The sequence below is a fragment of the Protopterus annectens genome, chromosome 5.part1 (genome assembly GCF_019279795.1).
Source record: "Protopterus annectens isolate FY-2018-M chromosome 5.part1, PAN1.0, whole genome shotgun sequence".
Taxonomy (NCBI): Eukaryota; Metazoa; Chordata; order Ceratodontiformes; family Protopteridae; genus Protopterus; species Protopterus annectens.
In genome coordinates, this window is record NC_056736.1 from 763,949,697 (window position 1) to 763,966,992 (window position 17,296).

The window sequence follows — 17,296 nt, forward strand, 5'->3', positions numbered from 1 at the left end:
AGCCTAGGAACAAGCCAGACTCCGTGGCCTCTGCTGGGCCTGTCGCCAGTTCTCCGGTTTTCAGTGAAGCACCTATGCAGCCCCTGACGACCACAGAACTGGAACCCCAGACAGCTGCGGATTCTCAAGTGGAGTCTACTAGGCTGACGCAGCCATCTTCATTAGGCCCTTCTGACACCGGAGCCGAAGTAGACCCTGGTGCAGTGGAAACACCTTTGGTTGCAGAAGGTGTCTTCAGACTGACTACACTCCCCATTAAATCTTATGCTAATCTTAAAACTCCTTTAAAACCAAAGAAGACTGTACATCAGTCTACAGTTCAAGGCCCCATGGCTAAGAAACGAATGCTTAAGATGGCTGAAGATTTGATTACCCTAATCAGAGGTTCCTATCCCCCTCCTGATAAAAGACCAAGACAAGAGGAGGATTATGCTTCCTCTGACCAGGTTTCAGTTTCCTCAGATTCTTCTGAGGAACAGGATTACACTTTTCCACCTTATGAAGACTCTGATGCTGAAGACTCTATTTCCTCAGCATCTCCCCCTGAAGACTACTCCTTTGGGGAAACTTTACATACCATGAGGGAACATTTCCACTGGGAAGGCCAGGACTACGCTGATTCTAAGAAAAGGCTCTGAGAGTTCCTTTTACTACCCCAGCACAGACCTCTTGCTATCCCTCCAGTTTTGGATATTGTGGATGATGTTTTCTTGGAGTCTAGTCTAAATCCAGACTCTCTACCTCCTGCTCCAGCCAAACCAGACAGATACTTCAGAGTACCTGACTCACACAAATTCCTTTATAAAAGCTCTGTGGCTGACCCCGAAACAATTTCCCAGGGTCCTAAGGGAGCTAAAGCTTCTATGGCTAAAAATCCTGTGCCCTCTGAAAGGGATTCCAGAGCCGTAGATAGATGGGGAAAGAAAATATACACCTCAGCAACTCTGGCTATGAGAGCATTAAATTGTCAGTTTCACATGCTGAAATATCAGCAATTCCTAATGTCTCAATTAAAACAAAAAATGAGCACACATACTGAACAGTCTAAATTCCAGGAAATGCAGGATATGTTGCATGCAGCTGAACAGGTGGGAAAACATACTTTATGATGCGGATTTGATTCATTGGAAGCTTCCTGTAGAGCAGCCGTTACTGGCTCTGTCATATGTAGACATGCTTGGTTAAAAGAACAAACCCTTCCTGATCATGTTAAAGCAAAATTATTGGATGCATCTTTACAGCAGGATGTATTAGTTGGTGTCAAAGCAGAAGAGGTTTTAAAAGAAAATGGAGGATAAGGCAAAGTCTATGCAGATGGTGAAGGATTTTTTGCAGGTACAACCCCCTCGTTTCAGCAGAAATTGGCCAAAGAAAAACTGGTCCTTTCCAGCTTCCGACAGATCACAGAGAGGCAAATACAGATGCCCAAGGGGCAGAGGTCAGTCACAAGGCCCTTACAAACCTCGCCAATGGGGTACTGCTACCCAGAAAGGAGGAGAAGACAGGCTCCAGGCTAGCAGAAGACAACACAATGACTCAATCCTCAAACTACCAAGCAAATCTCTCCTGGCAGCTCCCTTGGGAGGAAAATTAGCAGTTTTTGCAGACAACTGGCACATCATCGCAAAAGACAAATGGGTTCTAGACATTGACAAGGATAAAAGGAATGCCAAACCTGCCACCAAATCAATGGGCAGAGGCACAAAAACAAATTACAGCTCTCATGGACATGAGAGCCATTCAACAGGTACCTACACAGGAGCAAGGACAAGGATTTTACTGAAGACTCTTTCTTGTCCCAAGAAAGGACAAAGCATGGAGACCCATTCTGGATCTTTCAATTCTGAACACCTATCTGCAAGTACCAAAATTAAAGATGCTAACACTACAGCAGCTTCTTCCCATGCTGGGCAAGAATGCTTGGCTAGTAACGTTGGACCTCAAGGAGGCATACCTGCATGTCCCTATCAGACAAAATTGCAGAAGATACCTCCGCTTCATTGCAGGTTCAACGCATTATCAATTCTCTGCACTGCCCTTTGTCTTATCTATTGCGCCCAGGGTCTTCACAAAATGCCTGGCACCAGTAATTGCATACTGCAGACAAAGAGGAATTCAAATATACCCATACCTGGACTGCCTTATTCAAGCAGAAAGCAAGGACATTCTTTTAAAGCATCTGGCATTTGTCAAACACCTTCTAAGTTGCCTAGGGTACACAGTAAATGAAAAGAAATCAAAACTAGTGCCCTCCCAAAACATAATATTCCTGGGTGCTAGCTTGAATACAATGGCCCAGATGGCTTATCTCACGCGAGACAAGAAACAACAGCTGACTCAATATTTCATAATAATGGCAACAAAGACCCAACTCCCTGCAAGACAAATTCTGCAGGCCTTGGGATTAATGGCATCTTGCATACTACTAATACCATTTGCAAAACTGCATATGAGGAAATTACAATGGTACCTGAAAAGCTTATGGACTCAGCACAGCCACAGCTTGGAAACAATGATACCACTCATTCCCTGCCTTCAACCGGAGTTTCTATGGTGGGCACAGGCATGTCCCCTCAACAAGGGTCAGCCTTTCACTTTACCCACAGCCAGGCAAACTATGACAACAGATGCATCGGACTATGCCTGGGGAGCACACATGGCAGGACAGTGCATTCAGGGCAAATGGACTACAGATCAGAGGCATCTGCATATCAATCAAAAAGAAATGCTAGCAGTACAGAATGCCCTAACAGCTTTCAAGAACATCTTCCACCCAGGACAACTAATAATAAAGATGGACAATACCACAGTAATGTGGTACATAAACAAGCAAGGGGCACACATTCCTACCCTCTATGCAGGCAAGCAATGACCTTGTGGAACACTGCACTGTCTTACCAGGTTCATTTACAAGCACAATTCCTGCCAGGAAAGAAAAACACATTGGCAGACGACCTAAGCAGAAACATCATGGATCCACACGAGTGGAAACTAGATCCACAAGTATTTGCAATGATAGCTCAAAAATGGGGATGCCTAGACATAGATCTGTTTGCAAGCCCCCAAAACTACCAACTTCAAAAATTTTGCACAAGGACATTCCATCCACAAGCTTGGAAAGTGGACGCCCTCTCATTCAGTTGGAAAACATTAACAGTGTATGCCTTTCCTCCACTGCCTCTTCTAGCAAAGGTACTGCTGAAAGTCAGATTAGAGAGGCCACAAATGATACTCATTGCACCAGACTGGCCATGCCAGCATTGGTATCCAATTTTAAGGAACATGGCCCACGGCCCACCATGGATTTTACCACAAATTCCTCACCTGCTCACCCAGCGAGACAATGAGATTCTACACAGCCAGCTCAAGACTTTAAACCTGGCTGCATGGCAAATTACCTAAGCAACCAGCCAACACCTCTATCCAAAGCAGTTATGGATGTCATTCTGGAGGCCAGGAGGCCCAGCACCAGGAAAGTCTTTTCAGACAAATGGAGACGATTTTGTGCCTGGAACCATGCTAAAGGCCAAAATCCCCTTGATCCAAACATTCCTCAGATTCTACAATATTTAACTGAGATGTTGCACAAAGGTCTTTCCTTTTCATCTATTAAGATCCACGCCTCAGCAATTTCAGCTCATTACAACACGGATTCTCCTTTATTCTCACTTCTTTCATGGAAAACTGCCCTGCTGCTTGCAATAACCTCAGCTAGAAGAGTCTCACAGCTACAGGCACTAATGGCAGTGGAGCCTTTCCTCATTTTTCATCAAGACAGAGTCTCTCTACGAACTAACCCTTCCTTTATGACAAAGGTGGTATCCAGTGTGGCCCTAAACCAAACCATTCATTTGCCCTTTTTCCCAAATCCCCAGAACAAAGGAGAAAGACTCCTGCACTCTTTGGACATTCACAGGCAATTACGTTACTACTTGGATAAAACTATGGCTTTCAGATATTCTGACCAGCTCTTTGTAGCCTATGCTACAGGATCACAAGGAAAAGCTATCTCAAAACAGACCATTTCTAAATGGATAGGGCATTGCATATGTTTCTGCTACACGCATCATGGGAAACCGGTACCTGCTAACATTAGGTCCCACTCCACCAGGGCTACAGCTACATCAGCAGCCTTTCTCAGGGGAGTGCCAACCAAGGATATTCTGGAAGCTGCAACTTGGAGTTCAGTGCACACCTTCACCAAACACTATCACTTACCTCTATATTCTAAGACTAGAGCTGGTTTTGCCGCTGCAGTTTTGCAGGGCCTACTAGCTTCTTCTAACCCTGTTTAACTCCACCTCCCATCCTTAGCTTTGGGATTCAACCCAAGTGTGATGACTGCAGCAGGGTAACACAATGAACATAGTACAGTTTTGTACCTACCATAAATGTAGATGTTCGAGTGTTCACCCTGCTGCAGTCCAGGTTACCCTCCCTCCATCCCCTCTGAACTAGCTGAACTTATCTATACCACTCTATCCTATTCAACCTCTGTGGTGTATTTGCTTGTGTCTAAAGGTATTGTTTTATTTTTATCTAGCTATATATATATATATTTTGCCTACCTATTGGGGGCACCTGACATCTGGGCAAGAAAAACTGAAGAAAATGGCGTCGGATGCCTCTTATATACCCCTGGCACTCTGACGTCAGGGAAGAAGCGACAGCAACCGACGCCGGACCAAGACTTTGGAACTCAGGCCAACTGCGGGACTGCCTGACGGCAGGATAACCCAAGTGTGATGACTGCAGCAGGGTGAACACTCAAACATCTACATTTATGGTAGGTACAAAACTGTACAATCAGGCTAGTTAGGCTGATGGGCCTATAATTGCCTGGGTCAGTGGATGCTTCACCTTTGTGTAGAGGGATGACCGTGGCTATCCTCCATTCAGCTGGGATGAAGCCGGTGCTCAGGCCTTGGTTGAATAGGGTGTCTAATGGAGCTGAGATGCCCAAGTTTTTATGTAGGATACAGTCAGGGATGTTATTGAGTCCCATGGAGACTATATTTTTTGTCTTTGAGTGGGCATTAAGTACCTGCTCCCTGGTGATGAGGGGAGGGTGCTAGGTTCTGGGGATGTCCTGGTTTACTGATTGGGGGGGATGGGGGGGTGAAGTTTTCACTGAACCTGTCTGGCAGCAGGTTGGCTATATCTATGGAGTTTGTGTATCTGGTGTTACTGACCACCAATTCAGAGCAGATTTGGGTGTTGCCTTTGAGATTGCGGACATTGTGGAGAATAGTGCTATACTTTTGCGATTACTGCAGATTAGAGGTGGTCTAATGATAGTTTCATTATGATAGAGCACATATGGATGTCGCACTTAGTGAATGTGAGCTGTGTTTTCAGCTCTGCTTAGCTGTATTCCTCCTGGGATGCACAGTAGCAATCCCCGCCAAAAAATCAAAAGCACAAGCACAAACTACTGTAGTAGGCAAAAACACCACTTCCAAGTCACGAATCCTTCTTCAATTTATTCCAGAAGTAAAGTGACAAAATGAAGATAAAACAGTATCAGGTTAAGCACTTTCACCCAGGAATCTGCTGAGCTTCATCAGAACAGTATCAGTTTAATTAATATTAATGAGATGTATTCATTGGGGAGATGAATTTGAATGGTTTAAAAAAGATCAGTATCTTTGATTTTTATGTTCTGATGAAGCTCATGAGATTCCTGGGTGAAAGCGCTTAACCTGATACTGTTTTATCTTCATTTTGTCACTTTACTTGTGGAATAAATTGAAGAAGGATTCAAAACCCCACCAAAACCACACAGGATATATTTTTTAAAGTCATCATATCCATAATGCATGTGGAAGCATAGGATTTATTGTATTATATTAATAGTAAGAACTGATTTTGTATATATGGCAGTTGGGGGTGGTGCAGTGGGCCAGCAGGTCTTTTGCTGCGTATCATACAGATCTTTTCTAAAATACTGCTTTTCACAGTAAGCCATATCATCAGTGAGTTATCTCCGCGTTGAGACAGACACACCCACGCCTGTACAGTCCCACTCCAGGGTTACTACAATCAATGTATGTCATGTTTTCTGCAATAGTTTGCATTTTGACCTTGGCCCACAGGGTATGATATAACTACATTTCTAGACTTGTTCTGTATATAAATATTTGTTCCTATGGTGTTTCATCATATGCTTATAATTATTTGCGGTGGATGTGATGATGCGTGTGGTATTTCCACTGAGGTGTTAGCTGCTTACTCTAATTTGAATTTACTCCCAAATAAACACTTTTTTCCACCATGATTGTAGAGGACTACTGCAAACATTTTTGCACTTTGTTAATATGCTGTCTGTGTGGTGATGCAATTATGTTGTATCACTCGCACAATTCTTCTACCATCTCTCATTCACTTTAAAATTTTTGTGGTACTCACTCTGTATTGTCAGTGTGTTATATTTCTTGATCTTTGGCTGCTTTATGGCTGTCTGAGGTTCTCTTAGGCTGCTCACTTCTCAGAAATTCGAGAAAATTTAATATACAAGGCTATGCCTCCAAGTTAGTGAAGCGAGTCATTTGTGGATTTAGGCTTCTGCAAAGCTGATGTAATTTCTTTTAATTCAATCCACAATTTAATGCCAAGTTCATAGTCTTATAGGTTTATAGGTGTTTACTAGGCTAATGACCACAGGGGCCTTTTTAAGCCCAGCCATGCATCCAAAATCTCTGACAAGTTCTGGTATCCTTAATAAGTGTAAGCAGTTGCTTGGGAGATGAAACATTTACAAGCAGGGGCCTGGGAGATGAACCATTTTCTGTTCCCTATCCAGTTGTCCAAGTTACACTTGAATTAGATTGGGGAGGAACTCTGCTTCACATGGATGGGGAGCCTGTTCCAGATATAGAGTAGTTTCTGGGATACATACTTGTTTCTCCAGCAGGTCCTATTTATAATACAGGCAAGGTTTAAGACTTTAGAATGGGTAATTTTGGTGCTGTTTGTTTTGCAGATATGCAGGAGGTCCATCAGAGTGGGTTCTGATAATGCTCTGTATGTCAGACATTGATCTCCCCACAAAATCCTGCAGAAGACAGAATACAGGGACAGAACCTTGAGGTGGTCTGCACAGGACATTTTACTTAGGCCCTGTATTCTTTTAGTGAGGAACCTCTGTGGACGTTCCAGTTGTTGGATATGCCTAGTTAAGTACATACCAAAGAGGACACTGTACTCAATGACAGGTCTGATGAATGCCAAATACAGTGTAACAATGACCTCCTTGGACTTAGATGACATACCTTTGTTTATACGTTAAGCAATATAGAATGATTTCCTCACTACTGTATACCTGTGATGATCAAAGGTTAGATTACTATCTATGTGTGTCCCTAAGTCCCTGACTACACCTCTAAGGGATGTGTTGTCAGTGATAGTTACCAGGGGTAGATGACTTCCTGAAGGATACTGTTATGCATTTCTTGATATTTAGTTGAAGTTCATGGCTCTGACACCAGTTGTTTGTGTGTATCAGCCCTCCTGGAAAACATCTGTGCCAGTGTGGGATTCAATGACATCTCCTAATTTGCAGTCATCTGCAAATTTAGTCAGCCAGAGACCACTGACATTGGCCTTGACTTCAGAGAAGTAAATGCCAAAAAGGAGCGGTCCAAGGACTGATCCCTGAGGGGCTCCTCTTGTGACTGGCCTCTTTGTAGAGGTGGACTCCCCAATTCTAACTTCCTGGGTCCTGTCTGTGAGCCAGTTGGCTATCTACCAGGTGACATATGAGTTGGTACCTAACCTCTTGAGTTTGTCAACAATGCCAGAGTGGGGTATTGCGTCAAATGCCTTGGCCAGGTCAAAGTAGGCAGTGTGAATCATTTTGCCCTCATCCATTGCTTTGGTGACCTATTTAAAAGAAGCCCACCAGGTTGAGTAGGAATGATTTGCCCTTCCCAAAACCAAACCTGGTTGGGTCCAGTGTCTGGAGGTTTACTATCTCTCTGTTGATCATCTCCATGATCATTCTTTCCAGTGTCTGGAGGTTTACTATCTCTCTGTTGATCATCTCCATGATCATTCTTTCCAGTGTCTGGAGGTTTACTGTATCGCTATTGATTATTTCCATGATAATTCGTTTTATGGCTTTACATATAAGACTAGTGAGACTTATGGGTCTGTAGTTTCCAGGGTCTGTAGATGGCCCACCTTTGTGCAGAGGGTTGACTGTTGCTGTTCTCCATTCATGAGGCACAAAGCCTGCTTGGAGGCTATAACTAAACAGCAATTCCAGAGGCCCTGATAGGTCATGTTTCATGCTATTTAGAAGGCATCCTGGGATATTGTCTGGGCCCATTGATGCAGTGTTCCTGGCCTTAGAAAGAGCATTAAGGACCTGTTCCCCAGTGATAGCAGGGGGAGTTATATTTGGTGATATTTCCTAAGGGAAGGTTGAAGGGGAGAAAGGGGTGAAATTGAAGTTTAATTTATCAGCTAGTAGATTTTCTATATCTTCTGGCTCAGTTTAGGTGGCTCCATTTACAATGGGCTCTGCACAAAATTGTGTATTGCCTTTGAGGTTGCGTACATAGCTAAAGAATCTTGTGGTTGTCCTTGACCTGGGAGGCCAAATTTACCTCAAATTTGGCTTTGGTAGACTTTATGTATCCCCTGAGATGTTTGTGTAGTTTGAAGAGGGTGCTTGTATCCTGCTGGGAGCTGTACCTCCTAATTTTGCCATGATTTTCTTCCTTTTGTTAGACAGCATATTGATTTTATGATTCCACCAGGGTGGCTTGTTTTTTTAGTTAAATCTTTCTGGTGGGTACAACTGCCTCTATGCAGCTATTAACATGCTTGTACAAGGTTTCTGTGAAAACAGTTCTGCATGGGCATCAGTGTTCTCAGGGTTTATGGGGTCTTGAAATTTTGCCAGGTTATCAGTTAATAGCAGGAGGTTAGCTTTAGAGTAGTTCCTGAATATTCCAGGTTTAACTGGGGGTCCAGGTTTTATTTTTACTTCAAAGAACACCATTTTGTGGTCTGACCTTTCCAGGGAACACATTACAGTAGGGAGTGTGCAGCACTCTCCCATATTAATGAGGACCAGATCCAATATGGCTGCACCTCTGGTTGGTGTATTGACTATCTGGTTCAGGGCATTTGTGTTTACAAAATAAAGGAATCAGCGTCCCTGTGTGTTTGGTGTTGTATAGGATTCCCAGTTAATAATGGGATAATTAAAGTCGCCCAAGAATATGGTATTGGGTTGGATGGTTAGTGTTTCTAACACGTTTAAATACATGGTATGGATTTCCTGGGTCATAGAGGGGGACCTAATGCTGTGAAGGAAGTGATATTGCATTTTGCCTATGGTGATTTGAACATGGAGCAGCTCAAGTGCATTGTCGTGTTTGACCAGCCTTGGGGTATATTTATTTTTGATGTAAATAGAGTCACCTCCACCTTTAGTCCCTGTTTGTGCAGTAGCTGGTCTAAATGTGTGGAAGGCATTATAACCTAGCACTGCCGGTGTGCTCTCCGCACCTTTACACCATGTCGCAGTGACCTCACAGATGCTCTCCGCACCTTTACACCACATTGCAGTGACCTCACAGATGCTCTCCGCACCTTTACATCACGTCGCAGTGACCTCACAGACATCAGTATTTTCTAGGGGGAAGAGAGCTTCTAAGAAGTGACGTTTTTTATTTAAACTCCTAGCATTGAGCAGTAATACCTTTAGATTTTCTTGGTTTTGATTTGCTATTTCAGCAATATTTTCAGCTTGGCATTGCCTAAAAAGGTACTATGGGGGATGACAATGTTTTAGCCAATATTTGAAAGCCTAGATGGGAGAGGTGCAGACCATCCTTGGCAAAGCAGAGTCTTCTGTTGATCATCTCCTTCCAAGCTGACAAATATTGCACCCCCTTAGAATGACACCAGAAACTAGGCCAATTATTAAAGTAAGTCATCTTTTGTTCATATTGTGGCATTATCCTTGGATAAGGTAAAATGCTGCTCAATGTTAGGCGTGTACCAGCCTGAGACACATTTTCCGAAAGCTCCATGAAGTCTCTCTTCATATAGTCTAGAGAGGTATGTCTCAAGTCATTTAGTCCCACATGGAGTATGACTCAGTAATACTAGTACTTGTGGTCCAATGACCTGAGTGCATGCATAATGTGGCGGATCCTTGCCCCTGATAAGCAACTGACTGTAACTTTCTCCTTAATCAGCCTGGTGAGAGAGACATCAGTGTGTCTCACGATGGAGTCTCCAATGACCAGAATGATGGATTGTGTCGTGGCTTGCCTTAGGGTATAGAGGTAGAGGCTCCTTGAGATGTGGCTCTATGTCTTGATGTGGGTGCTGTTTTGAAAGAGTGCATTTGGAGCTGCTGAGGGTATTTGTTATGTGCACTTTGTCTAGGACGTTTTTGTGGTTAGTTTGTTGCTCTCTGCCTTGGCAGCTGGGATTTCCTCCCTCCTTATAACTGACTTTTGGCCCTTTAAATATGAGGCGTACAATGGGGTGTGCTCCTATGAAGATGGTGGTCGAATATGGATAGCTAACCATGTGCTGCATAAAATGATGTGGTGTAGTCCTGGGCTGGTATCTTGCATTAAGCAATGATTGCATAGCTCTGTGTACCCCAGTGTTAAAAAATTGCATTAGGTTAATAGCTGTAGTATCTTTGAGAAGGCGAACAGAGTTCAAAAGTACTTTGGTTCTTACAGCTCAGCAAGAGAGAAAACATCACAAAATCTTGAAAAACTAAGATTTGCTCAGGCCATCCACAAGCCTCGGGATTGCACCCCCCCCCCCACCCTCTTCGGTTCTGAAGCAATTTTCAGCTGAAGCCTAAATCAGCCCTGGGAAGTCTTAACTTGTAAGCACAAGCCTTCTAGTAGAATTAATTATTAGACGAATGTCACTGAATTGTTTTTAACAATTTTCTCTTACTTTGTGACTGTCGTGAAGTGAGCACAGCTGCATGGAGCTCTTTTCATCTTCTAACTTGGAGAGCTGTAATGAAGTTGGCCACTCAGTAGGAACATACTCTACTAATCCACCCTTCTTACCATAGCTGGGTGGAATTGTTAGTTAAAGCATACTCCCCATTCTATAGTTCCAACTTCCAACCCCCTCCTAGGAAAGCTAACCACAGATTAATTATTATTGAATCTTACCTTACCTTATCTTTAGGCTAAGCTACCTTCTTGCTTAGTCAATCTCTTGCTGTTACTGATAGGTTTCTGCAGCTTTAGGTTCTCTTGCTCTAGCCCGCTCCATTCACCCTTCAGGCTCACTCCGCTCCACTCCATGCCCCCAAATTCCACCCGCCCCCAGTACTCCCATATATCCTTACCCCCTCCACAACAGTCTATTACCATCCCTCAGTCATCAGATCCACTCCCACTTTCACTCCACACCCTCCACCTCACAACAACCTCCTCTGTACACCCCACCCACACCATGCAAGGCATACTAGGACTACTACTAGTAACTCTCACCACTCTAGCTTACACCACATACATACACTCTAACATGCCAACAAACACTACCTACCACATAACACACATACACACACACATACACACACACACACACACACACACACACACACACACACACACACACACACACACACACACACACACACACACACACCCTGACACAAATATAGTAATATGCTCCACACTATTTAACAACTCATTACTCTACATACACAAAACAGCAACCACACTACCTCACAAAAGGCTAACAGTACCCAAAAACACATAGACATAGCCTATGCCATAAAACTCACACTATTCCTCAGAAAATGGCTACTAATCTCAGGGGACATACACCCCAACCCAGGTCCAAGTAACCCAGTCCTATCCCAGAAACACAAGTCATACCTGCTTATTATCAGTACAAACACACGTAGCATATCCAACAAACTACATGACTTTCACGCATTCATACCCCACTACACGCCAGACATACCGTTACAGACACCCGGCTAAAACCTGCCACACAAAATGAAGAAATTCTTCCCCCAGGCTATAACATCCTAAGGCAAGATAGAGGTACCAAAAAGGGAGATGGAGTTGCAGTCTTATTTAAAAATACACTTAATCTCCAACCACTAAAAACCTCACTTCCCAAATTCCAGAATGCAGAGACATTAGGCTCCGTTATGTCCCTTAAAACAAAAAGAGAATCATCATCCTCTGTAGTTATATTCCTCCAGGAAATAACTCACCTAAAGTAGAAGATATACTACAATGGGCCGCAATCAACCTACCCCAAGTAACCATCCTGCTAGGTGACCTAAACTTAGACTGGCTAGCCTGCAACTCCAACAACCCCTCAAACCATATTAACTTATTTGGATTCTCACAACTAATCCAAGAACCCACCAGAGTAGACAAAAAATCCAATAGAACCTCCATTCTAGATTGGACAGTAGTTAATATCCCCACAGAAAATGATCATGTGGGCTGCTTACTTGATACATTGAGTGACCACTGCCCCACATTTCTCCTTCGTAAACAGGCAAAAATACCCAAACCCGTGCTATTCAAGGAGACTAGGGATGAGCCCAAAGTCAATCCACAAACTCTTAACAGTGTGCTCCAGCAACAGGATTGGAGTCCACTAAAAACTATACCTTTAGACCAGGCAGTTGAGTTTTTAATACTACTTTTGTGAATGTACTAAATATACTAGCTGCCATCAGGAAACTCAGGACTAAAGTTAACTATGCCCCATTGCTAAATAGGACAACAAAAGCCTTAATAAAAGCCAGAGACAATGCCTGGAAAAACTGGAAAAAGAATAACACTATTCAAGACAGACAGAAATATCAAGAACTATGGAATAAGGCCAAAACCCAAACAAAAGTAGATAAAAAGAACTACTTCTTAGACATCCAAAACAAGCACTCTAGAAACCCCCAAAAGTTCTGGCAGGCCATCAATACCCTTCTAAAACCGGGCAAAACCACCACCCCATCTCCCAACAACAATTCTGATAATGATAGCATAGCTTCAGAATTCAACCATCACTTCACAGAATCTATCCTCGCACTATCTATCCAGCAAGAACACTAAAACCACTACAACTGTAGAACAAACTAACATACCCACCTTCACACTCACACCTGTACCAACCTCTTCATTTAAAAAGCTACTCTCTAAACTAAAACCCACCACACTCGCAGCAGATGGTTTACCCACAAATGTTCTAAAATTAGCTGCAGAATCACTAGCTTACCTTGTCTCAATTCTTATAAACCGCTCTATACAAGAAACCTATGTACCCCATCTATGGAAAGTGTCACATTTAATTCCCCTTCACAAAGACGGAAACTCCTATGAACTATCAAACTACCGGCCAATTGCTATCTTATCCCCCCTTTCCAAGCTTCTGGAGAAATGTATTCACACCCAGGTAATGCACTTCTTATCCTCACATAACCTCCTCTCCCCCACACACAGCATGGTTTCCGCCCAAACCATAGCACATCCACTGCTCTACTATCCTTTACCAATCAGATTAACTATCTAAGAAGCAACAATTCGTCTCAGCCATATTCCTAGATCTATCAAAAGCATTTGATATGATCTCCCATAACCTACTCTTAGACACTCTGTCAACCTTATCCTTCTCCCCTGTACTACTTAATGGTTTAGAAGCTATCTCTCTGACAGAGAACAATCAGTTAAATGGCAAAGTACACTATCTCCTCTATTACCAACTACTATAGGCGTCCCACAAGGATCAATACTGGGTCCTCTACTATTCACCATTTTCACTAACAAACTACATACTTCTACCCTGCATGCATCACTTATACAGTACGCAGATGACTCCACCCTAATCTGCTCAGCCCCTTCCATAACCACTCTTCAAAAGCTTACCCAAGAATCCTTCTGCTTCATGGAACAATGGATTACCAATATCCAACTCATTCTAAACCCCAACAAGGCCAAATTACTCCTTTTTACCCCCAATAAATCCAAATCCACACCTCCTACCTTTACTATCACCTCCAAAAACGGGACCACAATCTCCCCCTCTCCTCACACTAAGCTGCTCAGGGTTGAAATAGATAACAATCTAAACTTTAATGTCCATATCTCACAAACCATCAAAAAGGTACATAAGAAACTAGGAACCCTATACAAACACAAACAGTTCCTATCGGACCAAGCTAGAATCTCCTTAGCCCAAACCCACCTCTTGTCTACCCTAATGTGTGCATCACCAATTCTAATTCATATCAGGAAAACATACCTAAACAAACTAGAGTCATGTTACAATAAAATTACAAAATTCGCTAACAGCTCCACTTTTAGAAGTCATCACTGTCTTGCCCTGAAGCAACTACAGTGGTTATAACTCTCTCAGCTAATTAGCTATCACCAATTAGTCCTCACCTTCAACATAATAAGGAACCTTCAGAAACCCCCAGCCCTAAACCAACTTCTAAACCAATATTCTGCAAATCGCCCTCTATGCTCATCCAACACAACCCTGCTCTGCATAACCAAAGCCAGTAACACTGCAGGGAAAAGTCTGTTCTCCCACACCATTGCTAGGGAATGGAATAACCTCCCCTAAAGTATCTCCTCTGCACCATCCACCTCACTTTTCAAGACATCACTAAAGTCACACCTCTTGCAATCATGACTCTGTCCCTGTATCACATAAAATCCTTTCTGCTCTCCTCCTAATTTGCCACACCTCATCTCCTCACTGCTTACCTCGGGTATTCTGTACTACTCAAATATTCCCTATCAGGAACTACTATCCTACAAACTATTTCTCACGCTATGACATGTCTCCCGAATAGCATTATTTTCCAGATTCCATTCCTTCATTTTTAAGCTTTGTACTACCAATAGGGAATTCAAAGTTTTGCTATCTATATACCAAGCTTGCTCAAATCAAACTAAGGTACTTAAAATCTCCTTGATTGTATATGTGCCATTGTATAGAAATTTTCTGTCATTCATGGATTATGTGTTGTCATATAAAGACATGGAGCTCTGATTGCATATATGCCCCTGTACAGAAATTATTTTGTCAGTTCTCATATTTGTACTGTTATATTATGGAGCTTTTGCTGCGGTGGTGGTGCTGCGGTAGCATTGTCGCCTCACAGTAAGATGTTGCTCAGTTTGATTCTCAGTTAGAGCGTCTTCTGTGTGGCGACATGCGTGAATGGGCGTTCCTTCGTTTGAAGGTTGTGCGTCAGGCCTGGCAAGTCGGCATGTAAAAATCTACTGCCAGTCATTAGCGGACCGGAGTTCCGCTGTGGCGACCCCTAACGGGGAAAAGCCAAAAGACACAACAACATGTTATGGAGCTTTTCTCCCTGGGCCTCTGCTGTGAATGAACCTTGTTCCAGTTGGACTTTCCCAGTAAACAAATGTAAAAAATAAAAATAAATAAAAGTGCCTCAGCATATGTAGGTCTATATGTCTGCTTTGAATTGTATGTGATGGGTGCAGTGTGTGTACTACTGACAACCTTATTGACATTAGGAGTACTTTTGTGTGAGAGCTTTGCCTCCAGTGACATTGTGTAAATACATCTCTCACATACCATATCAGTTTGTTTGAAAATTAACTGGTTGCCAGTAAACATGAGGCAATTTCTACATTGCCTTAGGATGCCCACATCCACCAAGCTGGTAATGGAGACAGTGGGAAAGTTCATATCCATGACAACAATTATTGATTAGATGGTTGAAGTATTTGGTTTGCAACTCTGAGGACTGATTGTCACTGCAAACTAGTGTCCAGTGTGAACTAGGTTTTGGAGAAATTTCAATCATGCTTTTACAGGAAAAATGTCATTCAAGGTATCTGATTCTGTACAGGGCACTCCCAAACACTTGAGGGGAAACTAATATGCAGACCCAGAAAATTAATGGATGAAGTATTCAGTCAGATACTCTGAAGTTAGAAACAAATCACACAGTATTTATTGAAAACAAAAAGGATGAAAAGAGAGGAGTCACAAGAATGGCTACTGCTTGGCTACTACTAGAGCTGGTCTCACCACAGCTTCACTCTGCTGGGATATAATGTTACAGCTATGGATGTGAATTTTTTCTTTGCCTACATGCTTTCTTCTAAATGTGTATCTTTCTCCAGCGATGCATCAATTAGTTTGACTTATTCCTAGTATGTCTTTGATGTTGAGCTTTAAGCTCATACATGAGATGTAGTATTCAGTAATTCAATTTTTCTTCCAAGACTTATTAAATATCTTTGAAGTGATGTAGTGTCACTCAAAATATCTTTGCAGTCTTTTTTTTTTATCCTGGCTCATTTCGTGTCATTTTAATTCAGGTGCATGCATAATTCTGTGCTTCTAAATGAATCTTTTGAAAAAAAAAAGCATTGCTCTTAATGTTACTCAGGTATAATTAAACAATATAATACGTCTTTTTAGTTAGTGAGTTGTTAGGCAATTCATAAGTCATATGTACTATAGAAACCCTGAAGCGTTTTCTGATCTGCATAAGCACTAACAACTGTTACAGTTGATGCTAATGTTAACCTGATTATGATTTTTAATAGGCTGCCTTTTATTAATTACAGGAAGCATACTGAGATTCATAGGTTATTATCCCTGCATGTGGATCATATGTACCAGTGTCATTCTATGATTTAATATAGTTGGGCTTTTGTATCTTTTATGTTCCTAAAAAGATGTGGATGTCACTGTTTTGTTCGCTTTTTCGTTGTCCTCACATTCTCATCCCTGTGGTGTTGTGTACATAAATATTTTTCTTCTTCATTCCATTTTACTGACTTTTTGTGTGTGTGCATGCATGTGGCGTGTTATGTCTCAATATATATATAGGTGAGGTCAAGTTTCAAATGATTGAGAGAAATTGATCAAGAACCCGAACCTGGCATATCAAAAATAAGTAGTGAAGAAGATAACAAATCATTGTTTTTGAAGAGGTGCAACCATCCCTGAGATGGCTCCTAAACTGGAGGATGTTTGAAACAGACAAATGTCGACGCCGCTAATATCAACAACAAAAGACTGAGAAAAAAAAATTGACACACCACTACTCATGCCCTGAGAGGTAACCTTGGGACATGCAAGTTAAAAACCCCTAGTGTCTCCTACACCCCCTTTTAATTGTGTGTGTGTGTGTGTGTGTGTGTGTGTGTGTGTGTGTGTGTGTGTGTGTGTGTGTGTGTGTGTGTGTGTGTGTGCGCGCGCGCGCGTGCGTTTTATATGAATATGCTGGGCATTTGAGGGACTGCATGTTTTTTGCACTTACACATACACACACATC